The sequence below is a fragment of the Rutidosis leptorrhynchoides genome, chromosome 9 (assembly GCF_046630445.1).
Source record: "Rutidosis leptorrhynchoides isolate AG116_Rl617_1_P2 chromosome 9, CSIRO_AGI_Rlap_v1, whole genome shotgun sequence".
NCBI classification, from domain to species: domain Eukaryota; kingdom Viridiplantae; phylum Streptophyta; class Magnoliopsida; order Asterales; family Asteraceae; genus Rutidosis; species Rutidosis leptorrhynchoides.
The window spans coordinates 84,645,138-84,662,532 of record NC_092341.1 but is presented as its reverse complement, the minus strand read 5'-3'; the positions used below and the strand labels follow the sequence as shown (position 1 = coordinate 84,662,532).

At 29.6% G+C, this 17,395-nt stretch overlaps 1 non-coding gene across 1 annotated transcript; it reads left to right on the top strand.

Moving 5' to 3' along the window:
• Positions 1–6,734: 6,734 nt before the first annotated feature.
• LOC139869474 (small nucleolar RNA R71) lies at positions 6,735–6,841 on the top strand. Its single transcript, XR_011766082.1, has one exon. It is a non-coding gene; the product is annotated as a small nucleolar RNA R71 (small nucleolar RNA).
• Positions 6,842–17,395: the final 10,554 nt, after the last annotated feature.

The following is a 17,395-nucleotide window of genomic DNA, read 5'->3' as shown; positions in this document are numbered from 1 at the left end:
TTGCTCAAGAACACAAACCCTAGATTCCTAAAAATTTTGAAGTTTGAGGCTTCAAATCATGTTAAATAGCATCAATCTAGGTTATACATGCATAATATATTAACAATTTAACTCTAATTACACTAGAAATTAACAAAATCAAATTAGGACAAATATTTGTAATTATCACAAAAATTAGGAAATTTATGAGTTTAGGGGTGAAATCTTTACCTTTCTGCTTCCCCATCTGAGAAAAGACATGATTATAGCGGATTATTGTGACGAATTTCGTTGATTTTGGTGAAAAATTGGTGAAATTTGAGGGTGTTTGGGAGAGTTTTCGTGTATGTGTGTGTGTTGAAGTGTGGATACAGAGCAGCTCGCTGGGATTTATCATTCTGTCCTGTTTTTAAGGGCCATGCGATCGCATGGCTACCCCATGCAATTCCCATGCGATCGCATGGAGTCCAGGGTTTTTTTTTTTTTTTATAAAACCTTTTACTTATAAAAACACTTAATTTATTTTAAAATTTTATTTTCTTTTAGAATGAGGGCGTTTTGGATAGTTATCCTAGTTCGTCTCTCGACAAAATTTTAAAATTTGTCACTTTTAATCGTTGTTTTAAAAGCAAAGATTTTTGGGTTTTTTTATGTTTTTGCATACTTTAGATCAATGAGATTAAAAATAATGATAATAAAATTTCTCGTCCCTTCCTTGGGTAAAGCAATTTCGGTTCAACGACCTAGTATTCAACTCACGACGAATTTTAAATATCAAATTTTTAACTTAAAAAAATAAAGTAAATTTTTGTTTTTAAATTCACACCAAACTTAAATTTAAATTGCATAAAATTAAAAATTCATATTATTAATATTTTTATACATTAATTTTACAAACTTATATTGAAAATATTAATTTTTAAAATATTTAAAAACTTAAATATATTGATTTTAAAAATTTACAATAATAATTTAATATTTATATATTAATTTTAAAAATAAGGTAAAAATTAAAATGAAAAATCATTTTGGTCTTTTATCCCACTTTAATCAATCAAATATTATCAAAAATATACGCCCCTCTTTTGGGTAAAGTAATTTCAGCTATTTTACCTAGTTTTACTCCTGACGAATTTTTGAAATATTTTGGATTAATTGATTAAAGTTATTTATACCTTAAGAATAAACGGTAAATTTCGCAGTGATGTAATAAATTTTTGTATGATATCAATAATTTCGGTTTTGCATACCTAATTTTATTGAATATCAATTTAATACTTTATAGCGAACGATTCAGCGTTTATTATCAAAAAGTTAAAAGCAATAAATAAAAACAAATAAAAACTGTACATACTTACCTGTGAGATAGAATTCTCAGAGACCTGCTTTAGCCGACTCATAGGAGAGTCATGTAATTTGATTTTTCATAGCTACATAAGCGTAACCTCGATTCTTCAATAACTTTTCTTTTAAACATATGAACGGTCCTTCTCTGCATAGAGTAACAAATTTGGTATTTGAATATGTTTGATTGTTCGAACATTTACCTTCGTGTGACCATTTTCCGCATTTATGACATCTTTCAAGGTGTCGTGCTCTTATTTTTGTTGAGGATTTTGATTTTCCTTTACCAAAATGTGTGTTATTATGATCTTTTCTGAGTTCTTTCTTTACTTCGTCCATTTTGCCTCTTATGAATGATACCTGTTCACTCGAAAAGATGTTATTATTACGTTTAGTAATCAAAGCGTGTAGTAGTAGACCATGGTTCAGATCAAAGGAATTCTTCATCTCGTAAAACCTAAAAGAAATAAAAATTCAGAATGGAGGGAGAAGACTAGTTCTTTAGGCTCTGCTAGGGAAAGACCATTCGGATTCCATTTTCGAGAACTACACGAAAACAGAAAATTTAACTCTAACAGAAATACATATTACCCTTAAAAAGATTCGAATCTTCCCACACTTAGTTAGCTGTGGTGTCGAAATTGTGATTAACTTCATCTTCAACTTCCATTAGATTATCTATGTAATGTTTAACTCTGTGACCATTAACCTTAAATTCAATCCCGTTTGAATTTATTAATTCTAATGTTTCGTATGGGAATACTCTTTTAACTATGAATGGTCCAGACCATCTAGATTTCAATTTTCCAGGAAATAGCTTGAATCGTGAATTGAAAAGAAGAACTCGGTCTCCTTTTTTAAATTCTTTTGAACTTCTGATTCTTTTATCATGCCATTTCTTCGTTCTTTCCTTATAGATTAATGAATTTTCATATGCTTCATGTCTTAATTCTTCTAATTCCTTTAATTGACTTAACCGTAGACGTCTGGCTTCTTGAAAATCAAGATTACATGTCTTCAAAGCTCAAAATGCTTTGTGCTCAATTTCTACTGGAAGGTGACATTCTTTTCCGTAAACGAGTCTAAAAGGTGTGGTTTCAATTGGAGTTATGTAGCCTGTTCTAAAAGCCCAGAGTGCATCCTCCAATTTCATGGACCATTCCTTCGGATTTTATCCTACGGTTTTCTCTAGAATACATTTTAAAGCTCGATTGGTATTTTCAACTTGTCCACTTGTTTGTGGATGATAAGCGGTTGAGATTTTATGAGTTACTCCATATCTTTTGAGAACTTTCTCAAGTTGATTATTACAAAAATGAGTACCCCGATCACTTATTAAAGCTTTCGGTGTTCTGAACCTAGCAAAAAGACATTTTAAGAAGTTGACTACAACTCGTGCATCGTTAGTTGGGAGAGCTTGTGCTTCCACCCATTTAGATACATAATCAATAGCAACAAGAATGTAGAGATTATTATGAGATTTTGGAAATGGACCCATAAAGTCAATACCCCAAACGTCAAAAACTTCACATACTTGAATGACATTTTGTGGCATTTCATCACGTTGACTTATTTTTCCGGCCCTTTGACAAGCATCACAGGATTTACAGAGAAGGTGTGCGTCTTTAAAAATTGTAGGCCAATAGAATCCAGCGTCGTAGACTTTTCTTGCTGTGAGTTGAGGCCCATAATGCCCTCCTGTTGGTCCGGTGTGATAATGGTTTAAGATTTGACTAGCTTCATCCCCGAATACACATCGGCAGATTATTCCATCGGGACAACTTTTAAACAAATGTGGATCTTCCCAAAAATAGTGTTTTATATCACTAAAGAATTTCTTTCGTTTTTGTTATGACACCCCTTTTTCAAGGAATCCACATACTAAGTAGTTTGTATAGTCTGCAAACCATGGAATTTCATTATAATCGATCTTCAAAAGATATTCAACAGGAAAGTTATCTTGTATGGCCGATTCATTTAAAACATCTAATTCGGGATTTTCAAGACGAGAAAGATGATCGGCTGCGAGGTTTTCTGCTCCCTTTTTATCTCGGATTTCAATATTGAATTCTTGTAAGAGTTAGATCCAACGGATTAATCGTAGTTTGGCATCTTATTTTGAAAATAGGTATTTAAGAGTAGAATGGTCGGTATAGACCACCGTTTTAGCTAGAACGAGATATGAATGAAATTTGTCAAAAGCAAAGACAATAGCAAGGAGTTCTTTTTCAGTAGTTGTGTAATTCGTTTGTGCTCCTTGTAATGTCTTACTAGCGTAATAAATAGGTTGAAATCGTTTTTCAATCCTTTGTCCTAAAATGGCTCCCATTGCAAAATCACTTGCATCACACATGAGTTCAAATGGTAGATTCTAATTTGGAGTTATCATGATTGGCACATTAGTGAGTTTTTATTTAAGAATATTAAAAGATTTAATGCATTCATCTGAAAAGATGAATGGAGCATTCTTTTCTAGGAGTTTATTCATAGGAGTGGCAATTTTAGAAAAATATTTTATGAAACGTCGGTAAAAACCGGCATGCCCTAGAAAACTCCTAACTCCTCTAACATTAGTGGGATGTGGAAGTTTAGCAATTACATCTACTTTAGCTCTATCCACTTCAATTCCTTCCTTTGAAATTTTGTGACCAAGAACGATGCCTTCTTTAACCATGAAATGGCATTTCTCCCAACTAAGAACTAGATTTGATTGCTCGCATCTAATAAGCATTCGTTCAAGATTAACTAGACATGTTTCAAAAGTATCACCGAAGACTAAAAAGTCATCCTTGAAAACTTCCATGCATTCTTCTATCATGTCGTGAAAAATCGCCATCATACACCTTTGAAAGGTTGCAGGGGTGTTGCAAAGTCCAAATGGCATGCGTTTATAAGCAAGAGTACCATAAGGGCACGTGAATGTGGTTTTCTCTTGGTCCTCGGGTGCTATTGGAATTTGAAAATATCCGGAAAAACCGTCAAGAAAACAATAGTAACTATTCCCGGCTAACCTTTCCAACATTTGATCAATGAAAGGTAAGGGAAAGTGATCTTTTCTAGTGGCGTCATTTAATTTTCTATAATCAATTGAAACACGCTATCCTGTTACAGTCCTAGTAGGAATAAGCTCATTTTTTTCATTTGTGATGACAGTGATGCCACCCTTCTTAGGTACGCATTGAACTGGGCTTACCCATGGACTATCAGAGATTGGATAAATTAAACCTGCATCGAGCAGTTTAATAATTTCTTTCTTAACAACATCTTGCATATTAGGATTTAGTCTTCATTGGCATTGCACATATGTCTTATGACCTTCTTCCATAAGGATTTTGTGTGTGCAATACGAAGGACTTATTCTTTTAATATCATGAATCTTCCATGCAATAGCTGGTTTATGAGCTTTTAGCACATAAATGAGTTGAGATTTTTCATTTTCAGTAAGAGAAGACGATATTATTACAGGTAATTCAGATTCACCATGTAAATAAGCGTATTCCAAATGGTTTGGAAGTGGCTTTAACTCTAATGTTGGTGGTTCTTCTATCGATGATTTGTATCGATATCTGTCTTCCTTTTTTAGCATTTGAAGTTCTTCTGTTGTTGGTTCGTATTCATTAGCCATGAGTGCGGCTAACATTTCAGCTTCATTAATTGGTTCAGTTCCTTCTCCTAAAGAACATTCTCCTGTTCCTTGTAATTCTGGAAATTCTTCTAACAATTCTACATGTGAATCTATAGTTTGAATATAATAACATGTATCATCTGCAGATAGTGGTTGTTGCATGGCTCTATCAACCGAAAAGGTAACACTCTCGTCCTCTATACTTAGGGTCAATTTCTTACCAAACACATCTATTATTGCTTTAGCCGTGTTTAAGAATGGTCTTCCTAATATGAGAGGAACTCGAGAATCTTCCTCCATGTTCAGAATAACAAAGTCTACTGGAAATACTAAATTACAAACTTTAACTAGCATGTTTTCCATTATCCCTCTAGGATATTTTACTGATCGATCGGCTAGTTGTATGCTTATTCGTGTTGGTTTCAATTCTCCAAGGTCTAGTTTAGCGTATAGTGAATACGGCATTAAATTTATACTAGCACCTAAGTCCGCCAATGCTTCTATTGAACTAAGACTACCCATAACACATGGAATTGTGAAACTTTCTGGATCTGATAATTTTTCTGGTATCTTATTCAACAACACTGCAGAACAATTAGCATTCATAGTAACAGCCGAGAGTTCTTCCATTTTCTTTTTATTTGTGATTAGATCTTTCAGAAATTTAGCATATCTTGGCATTCCTAATTTTTACATCAATGAAAGGAAGATTGCCAATTATTTGTTTAAACATATCCAAGAATTTAGATTGCTCGGCTTCAAGTCTTTCTTTTCTCATTTTACTTGGGTAAGGAAGCGGTGGTTGGTATGGTTTAACATAAGGTTTAGCCTTAACTGTCTTATTTTCTGTAACCTTTTCAACTACCGGTTCTGATTCCTTATCTTGCTCAGGCTGTGTTTCTTGTGGAGTAGGAATAGGGTCATCAGAATTTACCGGAATTTCAGGTGGTTTAAATGTAATACCACTTCTTGTGGTAATGGCTTTAGCTGTTTCATTCCGGGGGTTAGCATTTGTATCGCTAGGTAGACTTCTCGGTTTTCTTTCACCTATCAATCTTGCTAGGTTACTTACTTCTTGTTCCAGATTTTGAATAGAAGCTTGTTGATTTCTAAATGCTTGAGCATTTTGTTCATTGGTTTGTTTCTAAGATTTGAAAAACTGAGTTTGAGATTCAACTAGCTTCGACATCATGTCTTATAAATTTGTCTTTTTATCATCAGTTTGTGGTGGTTTAATTGGAAAAAATAGGCCTTTGCTAGTTGTAATTATTATTAGATACTTGTTGATTGCTAGGACCTTGTTGGTTGTTGTATGGAACATTTCGGTTATAATTCTGATTTTGATTATAGTTTGGTCTTGGCGGTTGATAATTATTCTGATAATTATTTCCAGGCCTTTGGTTCATGTATGAAACATTCTCTCTTTGTCTCATTGTTTGCAATACTGAGACAATCTTTTGTCAAATGTGGTCCTTCACACTGCTCACAACTAATTCGTATTTCGTGAATATCTTTCGTCATCTTTTCCATTCGTCTCTCAAAAGCATCTATCTTTGCAGAAATGGAATCAAAGTCATGGCTAGAATCGGCTCAAGCCACTTTAGATGATCTAACGATATCTTTTTCTTGATGCCACTCATGTGAGTGGGAAGCAGTGTTATCAATAATTTTGTAAGCTTCAGTTGCGGTTTTCTTCATAATGGAACCACCAGCTGCTATATCGATGTCTTTTCGTGTAGTAATATCGCATCCTTGGTAGAATATTTGTACTATTTGATAAGTGTCTAAACCATGTTGAGGACATCCTCTCAACAACTTTCCAAATCTTGTCCACGCCTCATATAGAGTTTCATTTGGCTTTTGTGTGAACGTAAATATTTCTCCTTGAAGTCTCACGGCTTTGGATGCCGGAAAGAATTGTTTAAGAAATTTTTCAACTAAAACATCCCATGTATCAATTGCCCCTTCAGTTAACGATTCTAACCAATCTTTGGCTTCTCCCTTTAAAGTCCAGGGAAATAAAATGAGATAGATCTGTTCATCCTCAACTTCTCTGATTTTGAATAGAGTACAGATCCTATTAAAGGTACGAAGATGTTCATTTGGATCTTCCTTCGACGCACCACTAAATTGGCATTGATTAGTTACCATGTGTAGGATTTGTCCTTTGATTTCATAATCTGGCACATTAATATCTGGTTGAGTAATTGCGTGACCTTAGCCAGTGCGTTTAGCCCTCATTCGGTCTTCCATACTTAGAGGTTCCAGATTTTTCATGATTGAAATTGTTGAATCTGAATCACTAGAGGATTCTGACTTAATGGTTTCTTCCTCGACAATCTCTGGATGAGTGATTTGTGGTTCAGGAGGAATGATTAGTGGTTCAGGATCTCTGAATTGTCCCTGAATATCCTCCGGATTCTCAATTGTGAGGTCGGGTTCAAAAAATGGATTATCGGAAATTTGAATTGGAGTACTTGGTCGACTAGATGACGATTCTAAAGAAAAATCAACGGCGACAATATTGGCTAGATGTCTTGATCGAGTTACAGGTGGTAAACGTATGAAAGGTGGTGAACGTTTTGCTCGGTGCATTCACTGAATATCCTATTAGTTATAAAAATAAAAATTATATAAGCTATCAAATTAATAGACTTTTCTGATTTTGCCCACGTTTCGAATAGCCAATAGATGCAGCAGGTAGCCAGGACCCTTTAAATCGGAAGCCCACAACTCGCCACTAACAAATCCAACTATTACTACGAACCAGAAAATTTTGGATGTCTATCAATTTAACCGCTTAAAATAATTTTTTCGTCGAAATTTAAAAACAGATAAAATCTACGTCCTAAAAACTAGAGCGTCGAAAAATAAGAAAGAAAAAGAATGCGTCGAAAAACGTCAAAAAATAAAAGGTCGAAAAATAATCGTCGAAAAACAAACAGTCGAAAAATAAGAAAATAATGCGTCGAAACTTAAAAGTCTAAAAATTAAAATATTAAAAGTTGCGTCTAAAGGTATTAAAGCTTAAAAGGAATTCTATATCCAAAACGACAATAACTTAATAGGCACTAAGATCTATTAAAACTAAAGCGATAAGCGATGTCGTAGAATTCTAAAGCGCCTAAATCTTAATCTAAAGAAAAAGCACTTAAGGGATTTTACGGCAAAGCCTGAGAATCTAGAAATAGAAATTAACTACGGCAAAAACTAAATTTAAAATAATTACGAATGATAAATATACAATTTACGAATAAACGCTTAAAAAGATACGAAAATATAAAAATAAAACTAAAGTTATAAAAATACAATTTTTTATAAAAATATTATTTTTATATTATATTTTATAAAAGTATTAATTTATATAATTAGTATTTATATTAAAACTTAATATTACAAAATATAAATTAAATCTTAAAATTAAAAACTAATTAAATAACTAAAACCTAATTAGGGTTAATAATAAAAATAATTAAATTAAATTAAACCCTAATTCAGTCGGCTAAGTTACCTGGGCTGTCAAATCAATCAATGCGATTGCATGGATTTTGTGTAGGAATTTCATGCGGTCGCATGGCTTCAGGTACCAGGCCAATTGTTGGGCTGTTACAGTATTATGGCCCGATTACTTAATTATATATATTTTTTATGTTTTTAATTTATAATTTGATTTTTAATTTTAAAAAATAATTAAATAAATTATATTTTTAAGAACTAAATAAAAAATATACTTTTTATAAAAGATATTTCTTTTTTTAAACACTTAAATAGATATATATTATTATTTTCTTTTTATGTTTTTATATTTTTAATATTTAAAACGTATTTTTACAAAAGTAAATTAAGACTTAATAAAAATCTTTTTTTATAGCGTTTCGCTTCGGCGTTGTTGAGATTCCCAGCAACGGCGCCAAAAATACTTGATGTTATGCGAGGTATATACGAAATAGTTATATTTTTATTGCGAAATACTATTAAATACGATACAATTTTACACAAGTTATTTATTTATTTATAGAGTGGATATACCTAAACCTTGCTACAACACTATAGGTAGTGTACCTAATCGTACAGTAGTGTAGTTTTTAGTAAGTCCGGTTCGATCCGCAGGGAGCTAACCAAGTTTAATGCTATATTTTTTTATTTTAAACTATATTTGTATAAATATATATATATATATATATATATATATATATATATATATATATATATATATATATATATATATATATATATATATATATATATATATATATATATATATATATAAGTAGTATAATTATTATTATAAAAAGGGGGTTTTTACCGTTTAATGACTGGTTTGTCGATTTTATGTCTTAAGTCGCAATTAAAACCTAATGTAAAATATTAAAAATAAATATAACTTAATTTAAAGCGTAAAGTAAATGACGATAATTAAAGTGCGATAAATTAAAGTGCGATAAATAAAATGACGATAAATAAAATTGAGATAATTAAAAGTACGATAATTAAAAATGCGATAAGATATAAAATAAAGGAATTATGCTTATTTAAACTTTCGTAATCATGATCTTTGACGTGTTGATTTTAGTTTATTACCATGGGTTAATTGTCCTTTGTCCTGGATTATTCAATATGTCTATACGGTTTTTGTCCATAACAGTCCATCAGTCATAAATATAAAGTGCGAGTGTCCTCGTCAAATTATCCTTATACCCGAAGTCAAATATTCCAACTGATTGGGGACTTAAACTGTAATAAGGTTTAATACATTGTTAATGATTACACCAGGTTATTGACTGTATGCAATCCAAGGTTTTAATACTTTATTAACAATTACACCAAGTGTCCTTATATGTAATCCACCCCTGTTTTAATGAGTCCATTGACTATTAATCCATTCCCGTGTCCGGTTAAATGAACGATTATTAGTACTTATAAATATCCCGCCCATCGTGTCCGATCGAGTGTATATGGTTATTTATAATTACCTCAAATTGTAAATCTCTATATTAAATTAACGAATTATCATTCAGTTAAACAAATATAAAGTCCATTAATAACCCATAGTTCAATTTCCACAGGTGTCGATCTTTTGTCCAAACCCCAATTATGGTACAAAGCCCAATTACCCCGTCTTTAATATTTAACCCAACATCACGATTACTTCGATTTAAATAAGCATAATAATAACTTAGCTACGAGACATTAATTTAAAAAGGTTGAACATAACTTACAATGAGTATTAATAGCGTAGCGTGACACGGACAGAGTTTTGACTTACAAAACTTAAATTAAAATTAAAATTATAATTATAAATATATATTCTTTACAGAGGAAGAAAGAAAATTTTGGTATATATTACTCATCAAATTCGTTGGCTATTTATAGGACCTGACCAACATTTAGCTGCCATGCGATCGCATGGAAATTGTGCTTCCAGGCCATGCGATCGCATGGCCCCCTGGGACAGCTCACAATCTTTTGTTTTCTTGTTTACCGACGGTTTTTATTTTAATATATAAATATGATATATATATATAATTTATAGAATTATTTATATATTATATTATATTCGTGTGCATAGTTGACTTGTAATTTTAGCTCCGTTGCATCGCGCATTGATAGTTGGTTCATGTCCTGGTTCCGAATTTTCGAACGTCCTTGCGCACTATTTGATATCTTGTACTTTGCGTTTCGCGGCTCGTACTCTTGTAACTTTTAGACATTTCTTATCAATAAATTGAACCAATTGGATTGTACTTTGTACTCTTTAGCGTTTTGGTCATTTGCGTCTTCAAATCATCGAATCTGTCTTTTGTCTTCACCTTTTATTATTTAAATGAATATCACTTGTAAATATAACAATTGTAACTAAAAGCTTGTCTTTCTTGAAGGATAATGCTATGAAATAAATGTTTGTTTTTAGCATTATCAGTTACGCGACAAAAGAAATCTAATTTCTGACGATATTAACACCACTTCAACCACGAACTGAAAGTATTTGATTCTATTGAAGTTTAATTTGAAAAAAATGAATAATTGCAATCAATTATATGTGTTCTGTAAACAACTAAATAAAGAAATATTCAATTCGTGAAATAATGCTTGTAGATAATCTCATTAATGGTCCTTTAAAAATATGCCAAATAGCGATTAGTGAGGAACTACCAATTATATATGTTATCTTACCCTATAGACGCAATGAAATCAGCACCTGCAAGGCTGCAATGGTTATGGACCCCGCAAAAGATTTATCAGTATTATAAGGGATTTTTTTGTACCAAATCTTGTACCAATAAAATTAGCAATAGTTATTATATGGTAGTTGGTTCTTGTTTAGCTAGGTAGTTTATTCATTTGTAAGTTATAGAGGTTTCATCTTTTAGTTGAACTCTTTTGATTATAAAATGTATTCTTTTTCGCGCCAATAAAAAATATGTTCTGAATGGAATTAAGAGATATAAATGGCGTATAAGAAGTAATGAATAATGGATCACATTATAACCAGCGACTTCTCGGGCTTTGATAACATTATTTTTTCAAGTAGTTGCAAAAGTTTCAAAGATTATCATGCGTACAAAAAATGCAGTAAACATGTGTAGAATTAGAAAAGATATAGCCACAAATATTATGCGATGAAGTATGTGTACAAAATATACACTTTATACAGTAAGAAATGCAGTTGTAAAAGTAACATGTTCTAGTGTTGTCATGGTCGTTGTTAGTGTTACTATTATAACATGGTTGCTTTCCAAAATCTCTTCGCTGCTAATCGGCAATCATTATTTTTCTTTTCAATGCAGCGGGCGTTTCTTCGTGACCTGTACAATTGAGTTATCAGTGATGGATGCATTGAACTTGTAATTGTATGCATGACATATATTCATTGCTAGTAGATACAATTTGATTGTATATGGCAAGACATTGTTCTATTCTGTTACCAAAGCTTAGGTGTGGCAACATTTGACAGTTTACAACACTTATTAAAGCAAAGTTATATATAATCAGAATTCTAATGATTAGTTATGAGTAATCCATCTTATACCAGGTGCAAGAAATATGATCATCTAACTTTCTAAGAGTAGACTAAAACTCCATCTCACCAATATTTGAATTGGATCGACCCGAACCATTACTCTTTAGCTACATAATAGTCAATTTTTTAATGAATAACAATTTGGTGAAAAAAGTTAATTAATCTATATGGATGTAATTTCTTACATAAAATGATTTTGAAGGCTTTAAACATTAACATTAAAGTAACACTCTCGTTGACTCTAAACCCAACCTAGTATACTTTCTTTTCTGAAAAAACAAACTAATTGCTTGAGGCATATTTTCTCTACAATAATGAATCTTAATAAAGTGATCAGCAGAAACAAACCTTTGTGTCTTGCATTGAGAGCATGATTGATTGCCATTTTTTATTTATCCTCATTGCAGGCTAGCATCAAAGTAGAAATGTGGACTAAAAAATAAAAAAAATTACCATAACATTTGAGTCAGTTGATTAGTCATACTAAACTCGTTCAATACATTGATGATACAATACAAGTTATATATAAGACACTAAAAAAAGGTGAAAAATAACAAATGCATGAAATGATTTCAAGGAAGTAGCATACATCTTAATGTAATATAAAAGTGAAATTGATAAAAGCGTGAATGCAATTGAAACTTAAAACAAAACATTAGGCAAACTAAATGGAAAACACGAGAAGTTGTACGTTGTAACCTATGCCATACTTCTATGTGGCTGATTCAACCATGAACTTTTGTCTCATTCTATATAATTCTATATAAGTAAATGGTTAGTATATTTTTTTTGTTTATTTTCTAAAAAAGTTGCAATTTGATCATCTTTTTTTGAAACGACCCGTCCATATTACTATAAATGCAGTACGTTCTCATTGGTCCCATAGCGAGGTATTTGACCTCTATATGATACGTTTTAGAAAATATTGCATTTGTTTCATAAAAAGCACATCATTATTATACATAATGCATGTTTTAAACAAGTGGGCGATTATTTAAGAAATAATCCCCAAAATACATCGGTTTCCAAATACTACACATGTAACGTAACAGTCGAATATAATACATGACAAAGGTTTTATTGAATGCAACACTTTATTTAAATAAAAGTATGAGACTCCATGCACAACTTGCTCAGATAATGCAACAGCGAAAGACTTTCTTAAGGACCTGAGAATAAACATGCGTAAACAGTCAACACAAAGGTTGATGAGATATATAGGTTTATCATCGATATAAATATAGACCACAAGATTTCATAGTTATAAATATATGTACACTCACAAGTGTATAAAAGTATTCTATAAGTTGTTGAGCGCTTCGGTAACCATACTTAACCATTAATGTGGCATATTCCATTTATTATGAAATCTCCCTACACTGTACCAAGTGTAGTAAAAATGAAGTACTATGCAAGCGTTTACGATACTGGAGCGACTAGCCCAGTTGGGGTTGTCAAACCTGATAGATCTATCAATAGGATTCGCGCTTACATGTTCTTACAATATGTAAATATTAGTTACCAAGCTATTAGGGAAGATATGCAAGGTGGTACAACTCAACGTAGAATATATTTTAAGTACTTGTGTCCATAGCGTAAAACATAAAATGCATGTATTCTCATCCCAAAATATTGTAGAGTTTAAAAATAGGACTATATACTCACAGTAGTAAAAGTATATTAATAATAAGTTTTCAACTTATTAAAAATATGACCGTCGTCCTTGGATTCACGAACCTATAACAATAATAACGATTCAGATAATAATACGACATATGAATAAAATAAAGCAAGTTCATAGAATACTTATATAATAATTTTTAACATTTTATGTTAGTAGTCCATTGTTAGTAGTCCTTTGTTAGTAGTCCAAAATAGTCCAAAAAGTCCAACATTCTAATAATCGGTGTATATATATATATATACATATATATATATATATATATATATATATATATATATATATATATATATATATATATATATATATATATATATATATATACATATATATATATACATATATATATACATATATATATATACATATATATATATATATATATAATCTTAGAATTACCCCACGACGTATTGTATACTTATTGTCTTTGCATCAACCCAGAGACGTATTGTATATGTATTGTCTTAGAATTAACTAAGACGTATTGTGTACGTATTGTCTTAGGATTTATCAAAACGTATTGTATAATTATTGTGTTAGGACGTACCAAGAATATTATTATACATATATACAATCACAGAATTAAACAAGATTATAATATTTTGTTATACTACTGATAACATGTCCAAATATATATAGTATATAGGAAAAGTTAACAAGGATATGGTTAATATAGTTTTTATAATATAAATTTCGTCCATACAACGAAAATTTTAGCAGATTTTTTTTTGCTCGCTAAATATTCATTACAACTCCGTTTAAAGTGAATCAAATTGCTATGGATTTATTAAGAAGTAAATTTTACAAAACCAATTCGAAAAGTTCATCCCAAGTAGTATTTTTTAGAGCTTTACCCTCTTTTTGTGTCGGTGGACAGATTTGGAAAAATCCCGGCATCCACCCAATATATGATTTTTGATAAAATAATTCCACTTTGTCTAAAATCATGAAAAAATACTGGAAGTCTTATTTATATATATTGTCATATTTCCAAAGTCTTAGCCTCGAACTCAAAGTCTAAGATAGGTTTTTAATTCCCAACCCAAAATAGCCCGCTTTTTACCGAATGGATATTAAAGGATATATGTTAAGTTTCAAGGTGTTCTTCATATGTACAAGTTATAAGTTCTTATATTAACTTAATATAACATCATAATACATATAAATAAGTGTTATTAGAGTTAAGTTAGAAAGATTAGATTAGTTTTTCAAACAAACTTGGTGTTAACCAAAACAAGTTCTAGTTTTTACAAGTTTTATAAGTATAATACGATAGCAACTATACAAGGAAGTGAACAAGGATTTTGAGAAGTATTTTACCTTGATTATGAAGAAGAAATTTTCGGAGATTAAAGTATGATATGAGAGCATTCAAGTGTTTGTTTTTAGTTTAAGAAAATATGGAGTAAAAATGAGTTAAAATGGTCCTTATTTATAAGCTTATAATTTTGGCTTTTAGTGAAAATATCTAAGATAAGTTAAATTGTATTAAGTCATGCATGACATATTAAATTGATTAGGTCATGGATGACATATTATATAAATAATTGCAGATTTCTATTGGTATATACTAACAGTAAATACTTCTAGAAGCTGTGTATAATGAGGGTAAAAATACCGTATGAATGCGAGTAGAATTCTTGAGGAAATTGAACGGAAATACGAGTATAGCTATCCTTTTTATGTATTGGTATATTATAAAGTGTATTCAATGCTTGTAAGGATGTATTTATACTCGTAATACATTATATGTAAATACATTTTAACATAAATTAATTACGTCGTTTAAATAGTAATATATATATATATATATATATATATATATATATATATATATATATATATATATATATATTGTTTGAAAACTCTTTAAATTAGTAGTATGAAAATATATATATAATACTTTGTTAATATACTTAATGAGATATTTAATTATCATATTTTCAAGTTAAATATATATAAATCCATATATATACACAATAATTAAACAATTAAATAATTAAATCAAGTTATGACGTTCGTGAATCGTCGGAATAAAAGGGTGACCAAAAGCTTATGTAAAACTCTTTTCGGAGGTTCAAGATTTATTAAAATTCATTGCTTATCAAGTCGGAATTTTCATGTCCCGTCCTAATCCATTCGGACGAATACATTACATTTGGTTACATCGCGAGCAAATGAAAGCGCATGTATTCTCAGTCCCAAAAATATTCGGCTTCGATCATTCAACCTTATAATGTAGTTTCAATTACTTGTGTCTATTTCGTAAAACATTTATAAAAGCGCATGTATTCTCAGTCCCAAAAATATATATTTCAAAAGCATTTAAAAAGAGAGCAAATGAAACTCACAATATTGTATTTTGTACTAAAAATACATATGACGACATTGAACAACGCAGGGTTGGCCTTAGATTCACGAACCTATATCATTTGTATATATATTAAAATATATATCGTAATCAAACAAGTTTATATATTATATCTTAAATTATATACTATATTTATTTAGTTTGTGTATATATTCAGAATGTTTGATATTTTTATAGTTATATTAATATATATTTGATTGATATATTAATAAAATTACCTAACATGTTATATATGAATATTTATATAAATTCCGTTAATATGAGTAAAACATACTTATAATCTTAATAATATTCTTAAAACTTTTAATTTTTCATAAACATAATTATTTTTTAATAATAATGATATAGATAATACAGATAATAATAATAATGATAGTTTTAATAATAAATCTAATAATAGTGATAATATCAGTAATTTTTAATAAATTAATAATTTAATAATAATGATAATGAAAGTTATACTTTTTGATTTTTAATATTTAGTACTTAGTAGTAATAATTGTAACAATATTGATTTTATTGTTAGTGATAGTCATGATACTGATTTTAGTAATTACGTAATAATAATACTAATAATTGAAAATTCATATTAATGATAATATTTATAATAATATTAATTCTTATTTTAGTAATAAAACTATAAAGATTATAATTTAAATGATGATAATTTTTAATTACGAGTAAATTAATAATACTAATTTTTATGTATGATTCTAATATTAATGAAGTAAAACAATAAATTCTAATATTTCATAATATTAATATTAATCATAATAATAATAATGATAACAATACTTAAATGATAATATTATCAATGATAAACACATTGTTAATACTTATTAATCTTAATATTATAAATAATGATATTACTTACTAATACATATTTATAATAATAATAATAATAATAATAATAATAATAATAATAATAATAATCTTAATAATAATAATAATAATAATAATAATACTAATACTAATAACAATAATAATAATCAAAAACATATTAATAATAATGTTAAAAATTCTAATAATAATCATTATAACAATAATAATAATAATAATAATAATAATAATAATAATAATAATAATAATAATAATAATAATAATAATAATAATAATAATAATAATAATAATAATAATAATAATAATAATAATAATAATAATTTTTGATATTGAAAACTACCTTGAAAAGCCTTCTAAAAAAATGCCCGGAGCCGGGCTCGAACCGCCGACCTCTCGCATACCCATCTAACACTCAGACCAGTTGGGCTGTTGCCCATTTTCTGAATAAATACTAAACCCCAAAATATTTATCTAGTATCTTTTTCAATCTAACTCATTTTCTTCATCACAAAAATCAAAATCAAACAAGGTAAA